General features: G+C 38.4%; 1 long non-coding RNA gene across 1 annotated transcript; it reads right to left on the bottom strand.

Annotated features, from left to right (window-relative positions):
* Positions 1 to 337: 337 nt before the first annotated feature.
* LOC123771584 (uncharacterized) lies at positions 338 to 24,046 on the bottom strand. The gene is made up of 4 exons (XR_006774519.1): positions 23,977 to 24,046; positions 948 to 1,073; positions 575 to 699; positions 338 to 450 (listed from the first exon to the last, which is right to left on the bottom strand). It is a non-coding gene; the product is annotated as an uncharacterized lncRNA (long non-coding RNA).
* Positions 24,047 to 25,746: the final 1,700 nt, after the last annotated feature.

Below are 25,746 nucleotides of genomic sequence, written 5' to 3'. Positions count from 1 at the left end.
CTCAGTAGTGATGTTAGTGACCTACACGCCTCAGTAGTGATGTGAGAGTGATCTAGCCGCCTCAGTAGTGATGTAAGAGTGACCTACCCACCTCAGTAGTGATGTTAGTGACCTACCCGTCTCAGTAGTGATGTGAGAGTGACCTACCTGCCTCAGTAGTGATGTGAGAGTGATTTTCCTGCCTCAGTAGTGATGTGAGAGTGACCTACCCGCCTCAGTAGTAATGTGAGAGTGACCTACCCGCCTCAGTAGTAATGTGAGAGTGACCTACCCGCCTCAGTAGTAATGTGAGAGTGACCTACCCGCCTCAACAGTAATGTGAGAGTGACCTACCCGTAGAGCCACGCCGAGCACCTTGGAAACTTGCATTAGCGTCAAGTTTGCGTTCTGGCCGACCGCTGACACCTCCAACACTGTCACACCCGGTAACATGTGGCTCTCTCGTGTTACCTAAATTGGATCGACTGTTACTTGAATGTAGCCACCTCCCCTCCAAAACAAAAAAAATATACAATCAAGACTAATGTCAAATTGTCGTGTTTATACATGATCACAATAAGCCAAATGTAGGTACCGAGGCTATGAATGAAGTAGAGAGGCCTCCATCAGCGAAGACTACCACAGAGCAGAGAGGTTGTGGTTCATTCTCCATCACTTCTCTCACAGCGCTTGATGCAGGTGTTAGCGCATCAGCATTTTCTGGAATAATAGTTTCCTCTGCAAATAACTGTGAATATGCACAATGCAGTCATGGGAGCTTGATGTGTCTGAGAAGGGATTGTGACAATGCGAGTCTACATGATTCTGTCGCACTGCGGGTGTCCGGAGAGTCCGGGGAGGCGAGGTCCATCCCATTATTTGGCCACAATATTTTGTCAATTGAGTACATGTTATGGCAACCATGAGTAGAGGACGCAAGGCATGGCAGGGAGCGCTGGAAGGCTTACCAGAGGGGCGACGCAGATGTGCGACAACCACAAGTGTTGGCAGAACCGTCACCAGCAGCCCCCACGACCTTACCGTTATCAGCATTCTTGTATCTCAACAGGTCTCTGAAGACACAGGAAACAGTGCTGTGAAAATAGAATTATTATTATTAATATTATTACATTAGATTGTTTTGAAGTAAGTTATATTAATATTTAATGCTGATTAAATAGCCTTCATTTCCAGGAGCTATTCATTGTCTAAGTGACTGTATAATTTGACTGCTAGCGGGTCTTCTAGAGGATAGCAATATTCAACATATTACGTGATATCTTCTAATGCTCTGATCGTTGTAACACAACATTAAATTGGAGGAAGCTGAAGAAGGCCTATTGGACAATAAAAGGCATTTCCAATATGTACCCAAACGAACTCATTCATATATATACTTGACATTTGGTTGAAACAAACCAGTGATTCCCTCTCGACTACGTTATCAAGAATGTTACCTTGAGGTTACCTTGTTCTTACAAAAATTACACAACTTTATTTCCAAACCTTTATTTACTATTGTTTTTATGGAATCTAATCTAAACCAATTTATTCTTTATTTCTTTTCTATTTCGTATTGATGTAATAAGCAACCCCATTAATATCCTCTCATTACCTTCATTTGTATTAAGCTGAAGAAAAGCATTGGAGGTTTAACTGTTAAAGATTTTTTATATGAATTTCATTATTTTTTTGCGGTATTTCAAACAGTTATATATGTATATTGCTTATTTTGCAAAAGGTCCTAACTAAACGTAACTGTTTACATTCAGATTTATCAATTTTGGCGTTGTTTATCATATATTACTAAACAATCATCAATTACTCTTTTATTCCTATACTACTCTATTATCATAAATTATTAAATTTGCATGCATGACCATCATAATCTTGTTACTGTTTACTTTAAACTACATCTCTCAATCTTTGGTCACTTCCCAGCCTATTTGGCTTAATCAGGATCTATCTTGTAAACAATGAAGAATCTAAGTCATATCTCTGTGGCTCTCAATTTGCAATGGTTGTGTCTTTGACTCCATCTCTGCGAACACTGTGTTGCCTTTGACCTGTGCCCCAGTCTAGCCTCCTCTACGCCATGATACAGTGCTCCTGTACCAGATTAGTGAACCTTTTGTGAAGGATAGTTTCTTAAACTCTGCTAGAGTTAGGGAATATTATGATGCTGTCAACTGATTCATATATGCTGTTAAAGGAACAAACACAAATTTGTTAGACTCAAGCGGGTCATAGCAAAACCAGTTTGACAATGATCTATTAGCGTATTATTTGAGGTACTGGTTGTACACACACAGGTCTTTGTGTGTGTCCGTCTCTCTCTCTCTCTCTCTCTCTCTCTCTCTCTCTGGCTCTGTCTGTCTGTCTGTCTTTCACCCACCGTCCCTCCCATTCTCTGTCCGCCCCCTCCCTCCCTACCGTTCTCAGCGTGCAAAGTTGTGCTGGGTAACTGCAAGCGTGTGACCTACATCCTCGGGCTTCTCAGCACTGCCAGGAGTACCTAGTGATGCTCGGGTGACAGAGACTACATCTTCGCTTCGGTCTTCATCATTGTAACTATCTTCACAACGCACTGTCTTCATCACTGCAACCATCTTCACTACTCATTACTATATAAATTTTCACTAAAAATTATCATCAATAACCGTGTTCATTAATGATCACGATGATCGTCATCCTCACAAACGATCGCTATCTTCATTTCACTGTAACATGACTGTTACATGGTTATCACTGTAACTATCTTCACTACACGCAACCTACAAAAGTGTAACTTTCTACACACGACAATCTTCATCAATGTAATCATCTTCACTAAATACTTCTTCATCAGTGTAACCACCATCACTATTCGGGCACTGCTAGGTTCCCCCATCTATAACCTTCCCTCTCTTTCATCATCTTCCCTACCCTTCACTATCTTCCCTACCCTTCACTATCTTCCCTACCCTTCATTATCTTCCCTACCCTTCATTATCTTCCCTACAGTTCACCATCTTCCCTACCCTTCACTATCTTCCCTACCCTTCATTATCTTCCCTACAGTTCACCATCTTCTCTACCCTTCACCATCTTTCCTACACTTCACTATCTTCCCTACCCTTCACCATCTTCCATACCCCTTCACTATCTTCCCTACCCTTCACCACCTTCCCTACTTCTCCCCATCTTCCTTACTCTTCATCACCTTCTCTACCTTTCTCCACCTTCTCTTCTCCTCACCACCATCCCTACCCTACACCATCTTCCCTACCCTTCACCACTTACCACATCCTTCACCACCATTCCTTCCTGTCACCTTCTCTACTCTTGACTACTGTCTTCATCATTTAATAAACTACATGCCAAGCTTGTGAGAGTTTTTGAAGTTGGAATAAAATGAAATTGGTATTAGGAATTGAGCTCGGAAAATTTCTAAGGATTTTCTTTATTCTTTAACCTTTATTCCTGTCGTGATATTCAATTAGGTCGCCTGAGGAAGGACTTGCTTAGCTAACACACCAGTGTAGTAAGCAGCTCATTCCTCACTTTTGGGACCATGTATGAACAATTGACTAGGCGCGAGCAAACGCCGAGACCCCAATGAAAATTGAAATCCCCTCCACTTGGGTGACGACCTTCGCCATTCGCTGAAGCGAATCTAGCGAGTAGGTCAAGGGCTCTCACAACAATAATTTATTGTTGTGTGGTGCCGTATATTTGGTCCAAAGCTCAGAATCAGTCTCAATTTTATTAGTCGAGTGTGAAGAACACTTGCATAACAATGCAAATGTGTGGAGTGTAATGAAAAGACAGTGTTAAACATAACAACTTAGTTTATTCAATAAAGTACTAACTACTACAGCAAAACAAAAAGAAATGTCAATGACGTTACTCGAAATCCTTCCTGTGACACAATCAATGACAGCTAGACACCAGCCCCTCGGACTGCATAATGAACTAACTCGAACATAAGCGTGACCACAGAGGAATCAACAAAAGACAAGAACTAACAGATCTATAATCACAATTACAACAAATGACACAGTAGGTTCTGAGACACGTCTCCAGTAACCTCCTAACTGTTCTACGCCTCAGTGCAGTCTACACCTGCAATAGCGGTTGCAATGCAATCAAATCAGTAGTCTTCCAATGACAACAATAACTAATGGGTTCACTGGCAACTCCAGCAACCCTTCCTCAAATTAATCCTTACGTTAACACTCCGTCCCACGGACGATCAACAATCAATAACAATTGATTTACGTTAATAACACAATAACATTTACGTTAATAACAAGGTAACATTTACGTTAAATTGATAACTCTTACAACAGTCACTAGTAACGCGGAAATTACACAACACTCTACCCGTCGAGCATTCAGTGAGAAAATCCCATTAATCCCTGTACTACCAGACAGCTGATTAATCTCTTTACTTGTTACGTTAATTTACGCTAATCGGTTACTAATCACTCAGCGATGGTAAACTCTGATTTACAATGTCCAAAGTGCTAAGAGAACGGTAATCACTCGTGATTACCTTTAGAGTAATTAATTACTATCCTCAAGATCAATAATTAAACAATTAAAATAGGCAACCTTTCACACTGGCTCAGCAATTTACATTAAGGTATGAATTCCGTCTAAGCCTTCCATACTCAGACCAATTCAGGTGGCTAATAACAGTAATTAGCCCCACGTTTACGTTATTCTAAAATGACGTTACTCCTCCCACGAGTCAATCAAGTGCCGGTACTTCCGGGCAGATAAATAACGACGTTACGTTAATGGAACAATGTAGCCTTCGTGTGAGTCGATCAAACAAGGATCGAGGTTAATTACTTTGACTTCCTGAAACACGTCAATTACCCGGCCCACTGACCGTTAACTACGACAGACAATACTCTAATTCTTATCTGGCTGATAGCTAGGCTCCTCGAGACTACCGTAGCTGCTTGCAGGAAAGTAAATTAACCCAAACGTATTCTACGTTTCTCAAATTGTCAAAGAACAAATTCTCTTAAAGCAATAAGCGTTCCCTTGGTTACGTTATATTAATTGCTTCGCAATCACCTCACTGAATACTGGACTTCGATGTCCTACCAGATAACCAGGAGAATATATGTGTATCCAAGTACTCGTCTACAGCCGAGTTCCCCCACGACAATGACAAATCACACTAACAAATCACAGTGATTTACGTTACAATCCGGTTGCTATGACAATACTGCAGAACCTAGTAAAATAACATACAGGACATGAACCCTCTAGAACACTGCCCCACAATGGCTTTACTGAACTGCAATCACATATGGTGATGCTCAACACTAGCAACAATCACCATCAAATAACAACCCCTTTGCAACAACACACACGGCAAGTACTCTAATTTCCAAATATTAGAATGCTGCACACACTTACTTACTTACTGTTGCAAATGACCCCAGTGCTCTCAATAACCCCTAGAACATAGGTCAAAATATTGCAATCACCACACAGAAATAACACAATAACTCCGGGCACCATGACACTACGATTATATATACATATAATTATGCTGACACATGTAGCCTACAGCTATCAAACGTTATTGGGAACACTAAGGAGATCTCGCACTCCTTAAATCACATGAGTGAGTGATTTATCGATCACGCATGCCGATAAACACTCTCGATAGTTACGTTACTCGACAGAGCGATGGCGGTCTCTCCAGACAGCCTCGTCACTCACCAAATTCTACCAAAATTACGTTAATACTGCAACCACAATTACATATATGTATAAATCACACTTGTCACGGCCCTGGGAACAATACTAGAAATTTAGACCACACTGTGGTACACTCCACAATAATCATTGCCAGGAATCACTGACGTTACACACATACTCAGTGTTGGAATTCCACACCTGCAAGACTACACATGGAAATGATATCACATGGAAATGATCGTCCGTGGGACTGACGATCAAAAATGATTTAATTACCACAATGGAATAATATAATTATTACATGGACATCCTCTCAGTCCTTGGTTAATCTTTGTATTCTCTGTTCCCGTGTGTACCTACACACACACACACACACTGTACGTCTGTGTACACAAGACGTAAGTCCCTCTGGACTGACAGGATGACAATAAGGGTGATTATCTCCTCGTCCACACTTCACTTCCACCTCACAGGTGCTACGTGACAATGTGACGGAACACTTGACCTCGAATTCAAGCTTTTAGAGACTAACTGATCACCAGAAATACACACATAGGTACTTACTCATTCATACTGCCGGCTTACACACCATTCCTATACATCAGGCACTCCGCTACGGGTGGCTGGCTCGCTCATGGCAGTAGTAGGTGGCGTAGGCGGCGGTAGTACCTCATGTGGTATTTTACGTACAATTGGCGCGCACTCGAATCCCTCCCACTCACAACACGGATCAGTTCGCACCCTCGACCCACTGGTGAAGTGAAGCGTTCGTACCCAGGTGACGCGCACAACGATAGCGTCTTACACAAACATGGGAAATCTGCTTGACACGAATTTCCCCGTTCCCATCGACTGGTACAGAGCACTAGCAAGTTTAATCATCACTGGTATGGGATCTACGAGTCTGTTACTGCTCGTATGCACATTCCCCACGATCCCAGATCACAAGATCTTCTCTACCCACTGTACACAATGTCTTTCTCCCCTCCAAGCGACGACTTCGGCCGGATTCTGTGACGACCGCTGTCGTTGGTGAAGCAGGAAGTGAAGCAGTTGAGTAGTCTAGCCACCACGACGCCCTATACTTCAATTTGACCGAATTGAGTACAGGAAGCGTCTTGACAGAGTGGCAGCTGGGTTCAGAATGATGGTTACACCGACGATTCCCGCGTCCTCCTCGAAATAACCAATGAGAGGAAGGCATACAGCGGCCTACCCCTCTCATCCAATCAGCGACGGTGTAGCAAGGCCCCTAGGGCAACTCCAAGATGGCCGACCAACATGGCGGCTCAAGATGTTTACTAAGATAGTGGCTGTTTCCATGACGACGACTCGAGTGGCCAGCGCGGGAGGCCCACAGCTCACCCACGCCTGCGGCCTAGCTGTTCCCGAGTGGAGTCTCGCTCCAAGCTATACAATGAGATGATGCTATCGGCTCTAGCACTGTCCACAGACGTGCTACCCCGGCCAGGGTAACATTTCTGGACTGCTGATGACTGGGGCTCTCACATGAGCCCAAACACTAGATGTTTCGGTTGCTGGTTACCAAACTTAAGTCCGCCCACTTAACAAGTGCACTTAACAAGTGTACTGGCTCCCACAAGCATAAGAGCACTATTGTAAGTGAGCTGGTGAACCATCTCACAAAGCTAACATTCAATCATGTCGAAAATTCAATCATTCAATCATGCTTAATGACTCTTAGAGAGAATGGAGTCTGGTACAAAGCGAGATGAAAATAATAGGCGTTTAATTTGAACCGATTATGTTGATGGGGGTAACCAGTGATGCCGACTCCCTCCTTATAGCATCAGTAGGATCACTAGGATAGGAGTGGTCCTATTGATCCTATTGGTCACAGCTTGAAAGAACCTAACCTGCGAATGAGTTGCTCTTCCTCCAACTTCTGTTACTGCTTCACTGCCGTACTGCAAATACAAATAGTTGCAAACAGATCTTAAACATGTTGCCTTGGGATGAGGTTTATGTTTTGAGGCGTTGTCCTTTAAAGATGGATTGTGAAAGAGGCCGTTCCTTTCTACCGTTCCCTTGCCCTCATGGCTCGTCGCAAGCCCAGCTACCTCATGTGCTTCCACTAGTTTGGGATCATTGCCAAGAAAATTATGCTCTTGAATGACTAAAGGGTTTATTTGCATACTTTAATAAATATATTTATCAGGAAAACTAATACAAAAAAAGTTGGTTTTCTCGTTAGGAAAGCCATCAAATATATTTATTAACTAATAATAGGCTAAAGTATGCTCCTTTGTTAATTAGAGTAATAATTTCAATAATTACTTACTGAAGCAGTCGCCACATTACATCGCTCATCTGGATGAGTTGTTCCGTAATCTAACGCTCAATATCGGGGTCACGTGTATAGTGGTCTCAGAGGATGTGGTAATGATCATAAAGCTTTTCATTTATTTAATAAATTTATGATAAAATAGCGTTTCCTCAATAATGTATATATCACAAGTAGAATTAAATTGAATTGGCTTCAATAACTCAAATTCAAACACTTTATTTATACATGTTGTACATTTATCTCTAACATAGTTTACAAAGTTTGTAATCATGTATAATATTATGTATAACAAAAACAACACCCATTATGATATGATACAGAATGCACGAAAAAAGTCAATACAGACGAAAGCCATTGTAATATCTCATCTAACATTAATATATAAAAATTTTAAGAATATAAACAACAAATTACTAAAATGGCTTCCCTTTTATATCGAGACAAAGATAATTCAGAAGTTTGATTTAATGACCAAAAATGTCAACATATCGCTTACAGTTAAAGCAGAGACCATTGGCCAGCCCATTCTCCTGTTTAGGCAGTACTTATAGTAACGATGTGCACCATCGTACACTGACCTAATGGACAATTATATAGTAGAATTTGGTAATATTGAATTTGAACAATCCGGAAAAAGTTATGTATGTACGTTGTTAATAAAACCTTACCTAACTTAACTTAACCTTCCTAGGCCTAATACACGCTATCTACACACACACACACACACACACATATATATATATATATATATATATATATGTCGTACCTAGTAGCCAGAACTCACTTCTCAGCCTACTATTCAAGGCCCGATTTGCCTAATAAGCCAAGTTTTCCTGAATTAATATATTTACTATAATTTTTTTCTTATGAAATGATAAAGCAACCCTTTTCTCTATGTATGAGGTCAATTTTTTTTTATTGGAGTTAAAATTAACGTAGATATATGACCGAACCTAACCAACCCTACCTAACCTAACCTATATTTATAGGTAAGGTTAGGTTAGGTAGCCAAAAAAAGCTAGGTTAGGTTAGGTTAGGTAGGTTAGGTAGACGAAAAAACATTAATTCATGAAAACTTGGCTTATTAGGCAAATCGGGCCTTGAATAGTAGGCTGAGAAGTGCGTTCTGGCTATTAGGTACGACATATATATATATATATATATATATATATATATATATATATATATATATATATATATATATATATATATATATATATATATATATATATATATATAATATATAATAATATATATATATTATTATATATATATATATATATATATATATATATATATATATATATATATATATATATATATATATATATATGTCGTACCTAGTAGCCAGAACGCACTTCTCAGCCTACTATGCAAGGCCCGATTTGCCTAATAAGCCAAGTTTTCATGAATTAGTTGTTTTTCGACTACCTAACCTACCTAACCTAACCTAACCTAACTTTTTCGGCTACCTAACCTAACCTAACCTATAAAGATAGGTTAGGTTAGGTTAGGTAGGGTTGGTTAGGTTCGGTCATATATCTACATTAATTTTAACTCCAATAAAAAAAAATTTACCTCATACATAATGAAATTGGTAGCTTTATCATTTCATAAGAAAAAAATTAGAGAAAATATATTAAATCAGGAAAACTTGGCTTATTAGGCAAATCGGGCCTTGGATAGTAAGCTGAGAAGTGCGTTCTGGCTACTAGGTACGACATATATATATATATATATATATATATATATATATATATGTCGTACCTAATAGCCAGAACGCACTTGTCAGCCTACTATGCAAGGCCCGATTTGCCTAATAAGCCAAGTTTTCTTGAATTAATAAATTTTCTCTAATTTTTTTCGTATGAAATGATAAAGCTACCGATTTCATTATGTATGGGGTCAATTTTTTTTTATTGGAGTTAAAATTAACGTAGATATATGACTAAACCTAACCATCCCTACCTAACCTAACCTAACCTATCTTTATAGGTTAGGTTCGGTTAGGTAGCCGAAAAAGCTAGGTTAGGTTAGGTTAGGTAGGTTAGGTAAACGAAAAAACATTAATTCATAAAAACTTGGCTTATTATGCAAATCGGGCCTTGCATAGTAGGCTCAGAAGTGCGTTCTGGCTACTAGGTACGATATATATATATATATATATATATGTCGTACCTAGTAGCCAGAACTCACTTTTTGGCCTACTATTCAAGGCCCGATTTGCCTAATAAGCCAAGTTTTCCTGAATTAATATATTTTTTCTAATTTTTTTCTTATGAAATGATAAAGCTACCCATTTCATTATGTATGAGGTCAATTTTTTTTATTGGTGTTAAAATTAACGTAGATATATGACCGAACCTAACCAACCCTACCTAACCTAACCTAACCTATCTTTATAGGTTAGGTTTAGTTAGGTAGCCAAAAAAGTTAGGTTAGGTTAGGTTAGGTAGGTTAGGTAGTCGAAAAACAATTAATTCATGAAAACTTTGCTTATTAGGCAAATTGGGCCTTGCATAGTAGGCTGAGAAGTACGTTCTGGCTACTAGGTACGACATATATATATATATATATATATATATATATATATATATATATATATATATATATATATATGTCGTACCTAGTAGCCAGAACGCACTTCTCAGCCTACTATGCAAGGCCCGATTTGCCTAATAAGCAAAGTTTTCATGAAATAATTGTTTTTCGACTACCTAACCTACCTAACCTAACCTAACTTTTTCGGCTACCTCACCCAACCTAACCTATATAGATAGGTTAGGTTAGGTTAGGTAGGGTTGGTTAGGTTCGGTCATATATCTACGTTAATTTTAACTCCAAGAAAACAAAATTGACCTCATACATAATGAAATGGGTAGCTTTATCATTTCATAAGAAAAAAATTAGAGAAAATATATTAATTCAGGAAAACTTGGCTTATTTGGCAAATCGGGCCTTGCATAGTAGGCCCAGAAGTGCGTTCTGGCTACTAGGTACGACATATATATATATATGTCGTACCTAGTAGCCAGAACTCACTTCTCAGCCTACTATTCAAGGCCCGATTTGCCTAATAAGCCAAGTTTTCCTGAATTAATATATTTACTATAATTTTTTTCTTATGAAATGATAAAGCAACCCTTTTCTCTATGTATGAGGTCAATTTTTTTTTATTGGAGTTAAAATTAACGTAGATATATGACCGAACCTAACCAACCCTACCTAACCTAACCTAACCTATATTTATAGGTAAGGTTAGGTTAGGTAGCCAAAAAAAGCTAGGTTAGGTTAGGTTAGGTCGGTTAGGTAGACGAAAAAACATTAATTCATGAAAACTTGGCTTATTAGGCAAATCGGGCCTTGAATAGTAGGCTGAGAAGTGCGTTCTGGCTATTAGGTACGACATATATATATATATATATATATATATATATATATATATATATATATATATATATATATATATATATATATATATATATATATATATATATATATATATATATGTCGTACCTAGTAGCCAGAACTCACTTATCAGCCTACTATTCAAGGCCCGATTTGCCTAATAAGCCAAGTTTTCCTGAATTAATTTATTTACTATAATTTTTTTCTTATGAAATGATAAAGCTACCCTTTTCACTATGTATGAGGTCAATTTTTTTTTATTGGAGTTAAAATTAACGTAGATATATGACCGAACCTAACCAACCCTACCTAACCTAACCTAACCTATATATATAGGTAAGGTTAGGTTAGGTAGCCAAAAAAAGCTAGGTTAGGTTAGGTTAGGTAGGTTAGGTAGACGAAAAAACATTAATTCATGAAAACTTGGCTTATTAGGCAAATCGGGAATTGCATAGTAGGCTGAGAAGTGAGTTCTGGCTACTAGGTACGACATATATATATATATATATATATATATATATATATATATATATATATATATATATATATATATATATATATATATATATATATGCCTATACTTGCATAAACCACAAGTGAAGATTAACAATCTTTGGACAACACCCACCAGTGGGACTCGAACACAGAAAGCACAACTACCTTCCAGTAGCTGCCATAACTAGTACGCTTTAACCCACTACACCATCAGACCCTACAAAAGAAGTAGAGACTTCGAGATATATATACATCTCAAATATCTCCACTTCCCGAGGGCACTAGGGAAGTGGAGCACTATATATAGTGCTATATATATATATAGTGCGAGGGCACTATATATATATATATATATATATATACATATATATATATATATATATATATATATATATATATATATATATATATATATATATATATATATATATATTGGTGTATACTGGCAGCAGGTTTTCTTTCAAACATGTTTCATTGAATATGACCGCATATTCTGTATTTATTATTTTCTGGTTTAGGGCTTCTATCCCTCTAACTATTTTCTTAGCATCAGGGCTTAATTGAAATAGGAGTTCTCCAAAACTCATTTTCGTACTTTTAAGGTGAAGAAAAGAAGTGATTTACTATAGAGTGTATTACACTTATTTGTATAATTTGCACGACGTTTCGAACCTCCATGGTTCATTCTCAAGTGAACAGATCTTACAATACTAGTTGATTTTATACCCGCATTAGGTCAGGTGATAATACAATGAAGGTGAAAACATGGGGGGATACATAAGGGATAAACATAGGGGCTGCAGAAGGCTTATTGGCCCATACGAGGCATCTCCTATCTAAACACAAAGATTAATCCAGTGTAATTGGCCTGTTATGTTGGACATTGTCTTCTGTGTTGGCATCGATATGTTCTTGTCTTGTCCTTACTCTCATGGTGGGTAGAGTAAATAGTTCCGTGATTTGGGTGTTCATGGTAGGTCGCTCTATTCTTATGTGAATTGCCTCAAGAATTTGTAATCTTCTTGAATCTTGGGTTTTGTCTATTATGCAAGTATTCTTGTTCAACATTTCTCTTGTTAGAGTAATGTCATGGGCTTGTCTCATGTGATTCCTAGGGGCACCAGATTGAAGATGGCATGTCAAACGCCTCGTCAGCTTGGTCGACGTCATACCTATGTACTTACATTGAAGGTTACATCCTTCGTGGGGGCAAGTGTACATGTATACAACACTTGACTGCTGTTGAGGGTTCTCCGTCGGCTTCGGGCTGTTTTTGATAAGGAGTTCGGAAGTCTTCTTGGTTTTGTAGAATATTATCAGGTTTATGTTTTGGTTAGGAGTAGTGCTTTTTACTCCTTTATGGATTATTTCTTTCATTATTCTTTCCTCTTTTATATGTTCACTGTGCATGGTTGATTTGTAATATAATTTTATTGGGGGTGTTGTGGTTTGGGCTCCCCCTTAGGAGTTTTATTTGCTAATTTTTATATGGGAACCATCGAAGATAGGGTCTTCAGTAGCAGACAAAAACCAACTGTATACTGCCGTTATGTAGATGACATATTCGTAATAGTAAAAGACTCAGATGAACTAATTGACCTAAAAAGACACCTAGAGAGAGAGTCAGTACTCCGATTTACACATGAAAATAGTGAAAATAACAGTCTGCCATTCTTGGATGTACTAATAACAAAAACAGGAACCTCTTTAAGCACCAACGTATATACCAAGCCCACCAACATAGGATTATGCCTGAACGGTAGAAGTGAGTGCCCCCAAAGATACAAAGCCAGTGTTCTCAATGCTTATATTCGTCGAGCGCTTACCCACTGCTCTGAATGGAGCAACGTGAGTAGAGAGTTTGAAAGAGTAACTCAGGTATTGGTGAACAACGGATATAGCAACGCGGAAATAAACGCTGCTATAAGAAGACACTTGGACCGTTGGTATAATTCAGAACCTAGAACAGAAACCACAACACCCCCAATAAAATTATATTACAAATCAACCATGCACAGTGAACATATAAAAGAGGAAAGAATAATGAAAGAAATAATCCATAAAGGAGTAAAAAGCACTACTCCTAACCAAAACATAAACCTGATAATATTCTACAAAACCAAGAAGACTTCCGAACTCCTTATCAAAAACAGCCCGAAGCCGACGGAGAACCCTCTACAGCAGTCAAGTGTTGTATACATGTACACTTGCCCCCACGAAGGATGTAACCTTCAATGTAAGTACATAGGTATGACGTCGACCAAGCTGACGAGGCGTTTGACATGCCATCTTCAATCTGGTGCCCCTAGGAATCACATGAGACAAGCCCATGACATTACTCTAACAAGAGAAATGTTGAACAAGAATACTTGCATAATAGACAAAACCCAAGATTCAAGAAGATTACAAATTCTTGAGGCAATTCACATAAGAATAGAGCGACCTACCATGAACACCCAAATCACGGAACTATTTACTCTACCCACCATGAGAGTAAGGACAAGACAAGAACATATCGATGCCAACACAGAAGACAATGTCCAACATAACAGGCCAATTACACTGGATTAATCTTTGTTTAGATAGGAGATGCCTCGTATGGGCCAATAAGCCTTCTGCAGCCCCTATGTTTATCCCTTATGTATCCCCCCATGTTTTCACCTTCATTGTATTATCACCTGACCTAATGCGGGTATAAAATCAACTAGTATTGTAAGATCTGTTCACTTGAGAATGAACCATGGAGGTTCGAAACGTCGTGCAAATTATACAAATAAGTGTAATACACTCTATAGTAAATCACTTCTTTTCTTCACCTTAAAAGTACGAAAATGAGTTTTGGAGAACTCCTATTTCAATTAAGCCCTGATGCTAAGAAAATAGTTAGAGGGATAGAAGCCCTAAACCAGAAAATAATAAATACAGAATATGCGGTCATATTCAATGAAATATATATATATATATATGTATAATATATAATATATATTCCCCGGCTTTACTAGGCCGGGGAAAATTTAAGTTTAGTTTTTTTGCTACTTTTCCGAAATATAAAGTGAATAATACCAAATTCTACTATCTAATTTTCCAATACGTCAATATGTGTACGATGGTTTACAAAGATATAAAATGTACTATCTAAACAGGGGATGGCGTGACCTTGGCAAAGGATATAAATCAATAATATGCTCACCATTTGAAGAAGAAAGCACATATTGACTTAAGCTATCATTAAATTATATTAATTTGTTTTGCCTCTGAATTGCACATTGTCGACTGATTCACAGTCTAGCCTGGGAAAGAATATCATCGTAATGTTTTCTGACAACAATGTGGTTTTGACCTAAAATTGCTTGTCAACAAGCTATCTCTCTGTGGCAGTAATTCCTTAATAATAATAAGTACTCGGGGTTTTTTCCATACTGGCTAGTATATTTTGCTCTGTCCTCTATACTAATCCCCTCTAGGTGTTTAACTAATCTTATCCTTTTCTATTATTGAGAGTACCTTGCAATAGTTGATTGTCTGCGACACTGTGCTGTAGGTATGTGCCTCTTCTTTCAAATTAATTTTCCTGTAAATTGGTTTGCCATCTCCTTGTAACTCTTCCTTCGCAATCGAATCATTAAAGGAAGAGCTAAAATGGTTCTTGCAGCTTCTTTCAACATCCATAAGCATATATTGTCTGGTACTGTTGGTTTTGTTCATCTAGTGACCCTAGTTGTCTCATTACTTCCTCTCCTGTCACTTGACGAACGTAACTGCCTCTTCTAGCACCTGTAGCTGTCCTGGATCATTTGTGAACACTGGAAACTGGAATTAAGTTCTTCGTTAGGTTCTTTGTCATTTCGTGCGTGTTCTCTCTTTGTTGTGTAGTCTAGTTACTTGGTCATTCTCTGGACTCGTCCCTTGTATATTGCTATGTAATAACTTTCGTTGTTCACAGGTATTGGATGAAATGTCGTTTTCACTGTATTTTTTCGTACTCCTTTTAAATTTATAAATTTGTTTATACCTCTGTTACATCTTTTCTGGGTCTCTTCTGGCGTCTGTCCGCTGTATTTTATCCACTCCTTCCTGCTTTTTATTTTATCTTTCGGCATTGTGTGTTGAATCAAATTTTTTCCCTTAATACTCACCTAGTTGTACCTACCTAGTTGTGCTTGCGGGGATTGAGCTCTGGCTCTTTGGTCCCGCCTCTCAACTGTCATTCAACAGGTGTACAGGTTCCTGAGCCTACTGGGTTCTATCATATCTACATTTGAAACTGTGTATAGAGTCCACCTTCATTACATCACTGCATAATACATTCCATCTGTTAACTACTCTGATACTGAAAAAGTTCTTTCTAACATTGTGTGTGTGTGTGTGTGTGTGTGTGTGTGTGTGTGTGTGCATGCGCGCTAGTGCGCATGGTCGCGTGTATGCCTATGTATATAATCAAGACAATGTAATGACTTTAGGCTTATAAGTGTCACCATTATTCTCCAGACTTGCGTATGCAGCTGATGCTATTTTGTTGATGTGGTCTTTGGCGATAAGGTCAGTGCTATTACTACTCATAGTCCTTTTCTATTCTTACTCTGGAAGGTGTTGTTCAGTCACTCTGTGGTGTCTGGCCATAGACACTCATTCGCTTACTGTAGTTCTTTTTATTAAGGAAAGAAGAAGTCTCTCGGACCACCAATTGCAAAATTTTATACTTGATCGGACCACCTCTCAATGTTATCCAGCTCCTGGAACACTGACGACTAAAGCTCTCTGACTCTTCATTAGTGCGTCGTCCCTTGTGGGTATTGTTGGTGTGAGCGTTGAGCAGGAAGGCAAGAGACCAGCCAGGGTATTGGTGCCCCAGCCCAGCTGAAGAGTGTTTTGTCGCCGCCTGATTCCTTCAGACGGCTTCCCGGCATTGGTCTCCCTATGCGATGTCTCCTGTTCACGTTGCCTTCCAGCTTCCAGCGTCTGAGCCAGCGTCGCACTGTAGTCACGCTGCTGCCGGTAACTTCAGCTATGGCCGCGACGGACATCCCGCTCACCCACAGCCTGACGAAAGCCGCGCGGTCAGCCAGGGCTGTAGGTCGTGACCTGCGCCGCACGTCCATGGCCCTCTGTGGAGTCGAACACAGAGTTCATCCACAACGCTGTTGCATCTGGTGAGATTATACAAGAAATCGCTGTATTCAGTGGGGGCCCGTTCCTTAATAGAACGGGTAAGGTAACTTAAGGAATTTCATACATTTAGGAAATATATATTTCGTCTGCCGTGTGAAGCATTCTATATTATAAATCATACCATATGCGTCCACATCATATTGTATTTATCTACATTAGGAAGCATGCTTTACTAATTATTTAAAAAATAACAAGCATGTTGTATATGTCTATTAATTGAAGTACACTGTATTTGTGTACAGAAGTTGAATTAAGTAACGCATGGGAAACTTTCTGTCATTATAGTTGTTAGATTTTATGTTCATTATTTGATATCATTATTTTTATTGTTAATATTTTAATCGGTTTAGTAGAACTACTGACATGAGAACCATGATAATTATAAGTATTTTGTGAGATGATAAACGAGACTGGAATCACACTACAAAGTCCAAAAACATTGATATGAACTAATTTTCATCGAAAAAATATATCGAAACATCGTTGCTCTACCCTTAACAGGATATAGTGGTTCTTGTCATGATAGTTCGCAGAGAAAGGTGGCTGTTATCACGGTAGTTCCCAGAGAAAGGTGGCTGTTATCACGGTAGTTCCCAGAGGAAGTTGGCTGTTATCACGGCAGTTCCCAGAGGAAGGTGGCTGTTATCTCGGCAGTTCCCAGAGGAAGTTGGCTGTTATCACGGCAGTTCCCAGAGGAAGGTGGCTGTTATCACGGCAGTTCCCAGAGGAAGGTGGCTGTTATCTCGGCAGTTCCCAGAGGAAGTTGGCTGTTATCACGGCAGTTCCCAGAGAAAGGTGGCTTTTATCACGGTAGTTCTTAGGGTTTGTAATTTGACACATCTGCGACACCTTGTTCTCTAAACACGCTGCCACCAAACCACAGTACCATGATAACCGCTGCCACCAGACCACAGTACCATGATAACCGCTGCCACCAAACCACAGTACCATGATAACCTCCATTTCTCTCGTATTTAAAAAACGTTGTAAGTTTTAAGTTAATATTCTGATAGCTAATTTTACATCTTCATTGTTTGTCATCCACATTATAGCCTTTCTCAACTTTTTCAAAATAAATGTAAACAAAAATGTATTATTTTTCAGTTAAAGTGCACATACAAAAAATTAATTACATATTATAATATCCCAGCAAACATTGTCACGATTGATGCATTGCCAAAGTAACTGATATACAACTGGAAATCGCACCCAGGCTATTCCAGCATTTGTATTAAACAGGCAGACTGTGGAGGTTCGTCCTGGAGAGATGCGTTCTTATAGGTAAGTCTGGTGTGGGTGTAACTTGACAAAGACTGTGTGTTTGTGTCGGGTTGATTACGGGAGATGAGGAGAGAGTTGATGCTGGGTGTCACAGAGATTCGTTTTCCAGCAACTAGAGTATAGTTGATTCACGCTTGCAAAGTGTTTGTTGTTATCCCCTCCATTCTTCTGAGTAAGAATAATTATATGATCACTTGCCTAGTATGAGTGTTCGATAGTCGACGAGATCAGATTATGACCGTGTGAACTCTGAGGAGCTGGGGTCGATGATTGGTAGATTTATGCAGTCGGTGAGTCACTTTGGCGTTGTCATCTTTCCTCTCGTTCTTTTCCTGTAAACTTCCACCTTACCCCCGACAAGTGCGCCCATGGCACCAAGAGACCTATATGAACTATGTAGCCAGCTTATGAACTATATTCTGGCGGGAAGATGGCAGAGGGTCCTAAGCCAATCACAGTTCAGCTCCAGTTTGTTGGTTTCGTTTGACTCGTTGAGAACCAGGAGTTGAACGAGGCTGCTGACACCTTCTGACGCCAACGAACATTCATTCGTGTTGTTAACTGTTAACTTGGGGAAGGGGGGTGTAGTCCTTTTCAGGTGACGGGAAGAACGCTTTCCTTAGTTTAGCATATTTAAACCATCTAGTATACGGGTAGTCAAGATGGGTTAAATCACATGTATACTATTCGTTATTATTGGAAAACCAGAGAAATTAGAACGGGGTAAGAGAAGAGTGCACTGCTGAAGATTGTGAACTGTGTTGATGCAGTTGTGTAGTAACTGTGTGGACAGTAAATGGACTGGAAAGTGTTGGGGTGTGTTCTACGTTAATGTATGAGTGAGCAACATGTGATTGGTGTATAGGTCTACAAGGTGTTATCAGAATAGCACTGCCCTTCCTCACGTTCACTGAGGGCGCACCTCGTATGTTCACGGGAGAACCACTAACTCGCCAAGGAGACACAGTGTAGAAGTCCTGAGGCGATGCCTCCTACTGCACGCTTTACATGAACCGATGGAGCCGGCCGTTGCATTGCAAGACACAACTTGCTGATGCTGCGGGTGAAGCAGCTCGCTTGCTTGTTATGGGCCGTGTTTGGTGTGATGTGCGTCAGCGTGAATACTGGATCCTTAGTGTGACCTCAACTGAGTCAAAATTGATCTAATCTTATGTATGGTGATTATAATTATTTACACGATCTTTTCCCTGGAGCAACGCCTGGTTTGATATAAAATGACATGGAATGATTTTATAAAATGATTCCCCAATGGTTGATATTAAATGATTTGGAAAAGGTTCGTCACTTTGCCTTGTTTTCGAGCCTCAGTTTGAAACTTTGAAAAGTGTGTTACTCTCCATAGTGAAGCGGTGACCGCGCTCAGTTAAAGTCAACTTTAAAGTCAACGTTCACTTAGATCATGTGAGCAGAAGGTGAGGCGTTCGTCTCAGTAGTGTGTTCATGTATTATTATACATCACAGGACTAGATTTGCTCCCGTGTTTCTCCCGTAGTGATTGTGGTGAGAGTTAAGGTAGCATTGTAAGGCTGTCACTCGTGGTGTTAAGTTTACGATTGACCGAATCTAACTGGATTCTACACACCAGCTTTCCCGAAATTCCCTTCTCCTGAGTGGATGCTTAAAACCTGCCATGAAACTCTGATCCAATAAAGATTCACCAGTAGATGTATCTTATGATTAAAATATAAATAAAGAACTGTAAATTAGACCACAATCTTTCCGTTAGACCAATCTCTCTTGCAATATGTCCCCAGTGGCCTACGTTGCTAGTCACCAGATAAACTTGAATGCTTACCCTAATTTCGATAATGACACGATCTACTCGATGGGATTGGACAAATAAGAGCGTCCTACCTTGAATCCCGACATTATAAGGGAAGTGCGAGCTCTTTTTCTGAATAATTGTGGCTTGTGGCTCTGAGCCTATTCCTTGATCTGTTGACAGCCTCTGTGAGCTGTCTGCCTAGCGCGTTGGTGCGTACTGAACATCCTGCGGATAGGCTAATAAATGGAACATTGCACCAGGCGTGGTCATATCGAAACAAATAATGATTCTCTTGCATTGGGTACAAGACAGGAGATGAAGTTTGTATGTGGATGGTAAATTATGAGGTAGGAGATGAAGTCAGTGTGCTGATGGTGGATACAAGGCAGAAGATGAAGAGTGTGTGTAGATGTTGGATATAAGGCAGAAGGTGAAGAGTGTGTGTAGATGCTGTATATAAGGCAGAAGGTGAAGAGTGTGTGTAGATGCTGGATATAAATCCAAAGGTGAAGAGTTGAAGATGTAGAGAATAAGGCAAGAAATGAAGAGTTGAAGACGTAGGGTGTAAAGCAGGAGACAAAGGGAGTATGTGAATGCTGGGTATAAAGCAGGAGATGAAGTTTGTGAGGATGCTGGGGATAAGGAAGGAGATGAAGACTGGACATCTGTCAGCAGGAAACTTTGTAACGATTAAAACTCTGCCCTTGATAATGTTAACAAGAGTTAATATAGCGTATCTCAAAGCCTCAGGTCAAATACAATTGAAAAAATCAATAAACGTATATATTCAGATATTCAAAAAATATTTAAATAAAATCAACGACATTCTCAGTGACGATACTAAATTTCAGCAAATTACCAGGCACCCTTTGGAAGACTTAAAATGCAAAGTGAACAAAACAATCAATGCGATCAACGCAAAGAAAAGTGGAAATCATTTCGCTAAACTCCAAGGAGACTATGGCTTAGGATATGCCTAAGGCAATGTTAAGACATAAACTAGGTAACACACTACGCTTAATAATTAGTCAGACAACTCCAACCTATCACCTGGCAAAAAGACTAAACGAACTCCAAACTCCATGCACCCCAAGCAACTATAATCTATAATCATCAGCAGATTTCTTAGAAATAATCAAGACTACTACACAGCACAAAGGAATTATTGCTTCACGAATTCCTATTTACCAACAGTGGTTGACACCACCGTAGAAATGATCCACTCAGAGTATACAGAGACGAGAGCACCTCCAAATTAGACATACCCGAGTCACACTTGAAGAGTCTTCTCGAGGCAGGTACAAAGGAAGCTCTTTTCATCAGTCCGCAAGGTAACATGTATCTACAGATAGATGGAATAGCAATGGGTTCCCTTTAGGAGTGTTATTTGCTATTTGTACATGAGAACCATCGAGGAAAGTCTTCAATAGTAGACAAACACCAATTGTATACTACCGTTATGTTGATGACATATTCGTTATAGTAAAAGACCTTGGTGAACAAAGTAATCTAAAATGCCATCTAGAGAGAGTCAGTAGTCAGATTTACCCCATGAAAAGAGTGAAAATAACAGTCTGCCTTTCTTGGATGTGCTAATAACAAAAATAGGAGCATCTCTAAGCACCAGCGTATATACTAATCCTACAAACATAGGATTATGTCTAAACGGTATTAGTGAGTGCCCCCCAAAGAAAAAAAGTCACTGTTCTCAACGCTTATATTCGTCGAGCCCTAGTAGCGAATTCGAGTAGCGAATTTGAAAAAATAACACAGTTGTTGGTGATCAATAGCTATAGTAACCACGAGGTCAACACCACTATAAGACGACACTTGGACCAGTGGTACAATCCTGAACCAAAAATAGAAACCACAACACCTACACTAAAATTATATTACAAATTAATCATGCACAGAGAATACAAGAAAGAGAAAAGGATAATGAAATAAATAATATGTAAAGGAGTAAAAAGCACTACTCCTAACCAAAACATAGACCTAATCATATTCTGTAAAACAAAGAAGCAAACCGACCCCCTCATTAAAAACAACCCGAAGCCGACGGAGAACCCTTTACAGATTGATTGATAAAGATTAAGCCACCCAAGAGGTGGCACGGGCATAAATAGCCCGTAAGTGGTGGCCCTTTTGAGCCATTACCAGTATCAAGAGATCATACTTGAGATCTGTGGAGGCGCGACTGCACCCTGCGTGACGGGAGATGTCTCCCGGACCAAATGGTGAACCCTTTACAGCAGTCAAACGTAGTATATATGTACTCCAGTCCCCACGAAGGATGTAACGTTCAATCTAAGTACATAGTTATGACGTCGACCAAGCTGACGAGGAGTTTGACTTATCATCTTCAGTCAAGTGCTCCTACACATCACATGACAAGCGTATATAACATCATCTTAATAAAAGAAATCCTGAATTAAAACACATTCATAGTAGAAGAAACCCAAGATGTTAGGAGGCTTCAAGTTCTTGAAGCCCTGCACATAAATGTAGAACAACTCACCATAAATACCCAAATAACAGAACTATTCACTCTACCCACTATGAGAGTGAGAGCAAAACCGGAACGAGAGTATGCCAACGATGACGTCACTGCCCAAAACGCCATGGCCACTATGGTCACCTGAGGTCTAATTACTATATTTTTATAATTACCTAACTTATCTTTGTATGCTTAGTCTAGTTACCCTTCACTATACCTCTACTCTTTACTTTTGCCTTTCTCCTTACTTAAATTTGTATGTACCTGACCTCCCAGTGTTATAAAAACCAGATGTCTCCTCAATTGAGAATGAACCATGTAGGTTCGAAATGTTGTATAAATTATAATAAGTATTATACATTTTAAAGTTAATTTTTGTACTTTTAGTCAACCTTGAACAAATAATATATTAGGGGGAAATTTTCTTCCAATTAAACCAAGATGCAAGAGATGGATAGAAGCCCTAAACAAGAAAATATTCAACACGGAATATGCAGTCATATTCAATGAAATCATTTTGAGGTAATGGAATGACTGGAGCCCGCGTTCTGATGACTCCCAGACACCTGCACTAACCGACTAGGCCATGGTGGTCCAAAATACCAAACAGGTAATATATCCCACCTGAAATGCAATATATCCATATATATTACCTGACAAGTAAATATATCAGGAAAGAAGTGTTGCTATACAAGTAGCAAAGATAAAGAGACATAGCAGAGGAGAGACATAAAAGAGGAAATATGCTTAAAAGAGGAGAGAGACATAAAAGAGGAAATATAATTAAAAGAGGAGAGAGATAGAAGGAGAGTCGTAAAATAGGAGAGAGACATAAAAGAGGAAAGAGACATAAAAGTGGAGAGAGACATACAAGAGGAAAGATACATAAAAGAGGGAAGAGACATAAAAGAGGAGAGAGAGACATAAAAGAGGAAAGAGAGACATAAAAGAAAGAGAGAGAGAGATAAAAGAGGACAGAAAGACATAAAAGAAAGAGAGAGAGAGAGATAAAGAGGACAAAAAGACATAAAAGAAAGAGAAAGAGAGAGAGATAAAAGAGGACAGAAAGACCTAAAAGAATGAACAGACAGGAGGTGCACAAAGAGGGAAGAGACAGAAGAAGGGACACAAAAAAGGAAGAGAGAGAGACATAAAAGAGGGGAGAGGTAGACAAACAAGACATATTATGAGAACAATTACTCATAATAAACCCACTAGACGGAGGAACAAGACACAATTACATTAATATCAGAGACATAAACACAACATAAATAGCCAGTTCTTTCTGTACAGCCACACTCCACACTGACACTGACTGTAATGAAACACCCTGAAGGAACACCTTACTGCTGTTATACCCGGTCGGTGAGGTGCGGTGGGAGGCTCCTGGGACCGAAGGTGCTGACGTGGCGAGAGACTCTGGTGAAGTGAGCCACTGGAGCACTCTGGGGAGGCTTATATTGCACAGGAGCGGCACCCTTAAATGTCACCACACGACGCCTTCGAGTCCACCACTCGTACTAATTATTTACGAAAAGTATTATATATAATATATATGACACGTGATGTCATATACGTATATATATATATATATATATATATATATATATATATATATATATATATATATATGTATATATATATATATATATATATATATATATATATATATATATATATATATATATATATATACATATAACAATTTTTCAATTACCAGTTTTCAGGTGCATATAGTCATGGGGACCATTCAGGCTTGTTCGCATATATATATATATATATATATATATATATATATATATATATATATATATATATATATATATATATATATATATATATATATATATATATATATATATATATATATATATATATTTATATATATATATATATATATATATATATATATATAAATTATTTAATAATATATATATTTAATAATTTAATAATCATATTAATTTATATGTCATATTTATATTTATCATATCATCATATGATAATAGGTCATATTTAATAATAAATAATATATAATAATTTAATAATCATATTAATTTATATGTCATATTTATATTTATCATATCATCATATTATAATAGGTCATATTTAATAATATATATATATATATATATATATATATATATATATATATATATATATATATATATATATATATATATATATATATATATATATATATATATATATATATATATATATTATTAAATATGACCGAAAAAGTAAGATTAATAATTCTAACACGAATTTTCTCAATCTTTCGTACATTACGCTTCACTGTTGGAGATAAATCAAAAATCACTTCTCCAAAACTCATTTTTATTTCTAGTCTGACGTGACACGGGCGCGTTTCGTAAAACTTATTACATTTTCAAAGACTTCACAAATACACAACTGATTAGAACTTACGTATCTCTGATTTTATATCTACATTTGAGTGAGGTGGGAGGGGTGATGTGGCATTAACACAAGACAGAACAAGAGGGGATATTAATAGGGTATTAAAAGTATCAACACAAGACAGAACAGAAACAATGGGTATTGAATAGAAGTGTTTGTAGAAAGCCTATTGGTCCATATTTCTTGATGCTTCTATATTGGAGCGGAGTCTTGAGGTGGGTAGAATATAGTTGTGCAATAATTGGCTGTTGATTGCTGGTGTTGACTTCTTGATGTGTAGTGCCTCGCAAACGTCAAGCCGCCTGCTATCGCTGTATCTATCGATGATTTCTGTGTTGTTTACTAGGATTTCTCTGGCGATGGTTTGGTTATGGGAAGAGATTATATGTTCCTTAATGGAGCCCTGTTGCTTATGCATCGTTAAACGCCTAGAAAGAGATGTTGTTGTCTTGCCTATATACTGGGTTTTTTGGAGCTTACAGTCCCCAAGTGGGCATTTGAAGGCATAGACGACGTTAGTCTCTTTTAAAGCGTTCTGTTTTGTGTCTGGAGAGTTTCTCATGAGTAGGCTGGCCGTTTTTCTGGTTTTATAGTAAATCGTCAGTTGTATCCTCTGATTTTTGTCTGTAGGGATAACGTTTCTATTAACAATATCTTTCAGGACCCTTTCCTCCGTTTTATGAGCTGTGGAAAAGAAGT

This window comes from Procambarus clarkii, chromosome 76 (assembly GCF_040958095.1).
Source record: "Procambarus clarkii isolate CNS0578487 chromosome 76, FALCON_Pclarkii_2.0, whole genome shotgun sequence".
Classification (NCBI taxonomy): domain Eukaryota; kingdom Metazoa; phylum Arthropoda; class Malacostraca; order Decapoda; family Cambaridae; genus Procambarus; species Procambarus clarkii.
Note: the sequence above shows the minus strand (reverse complement) of the source record. Positions and strands in the feature narration are given on the sequence as shown.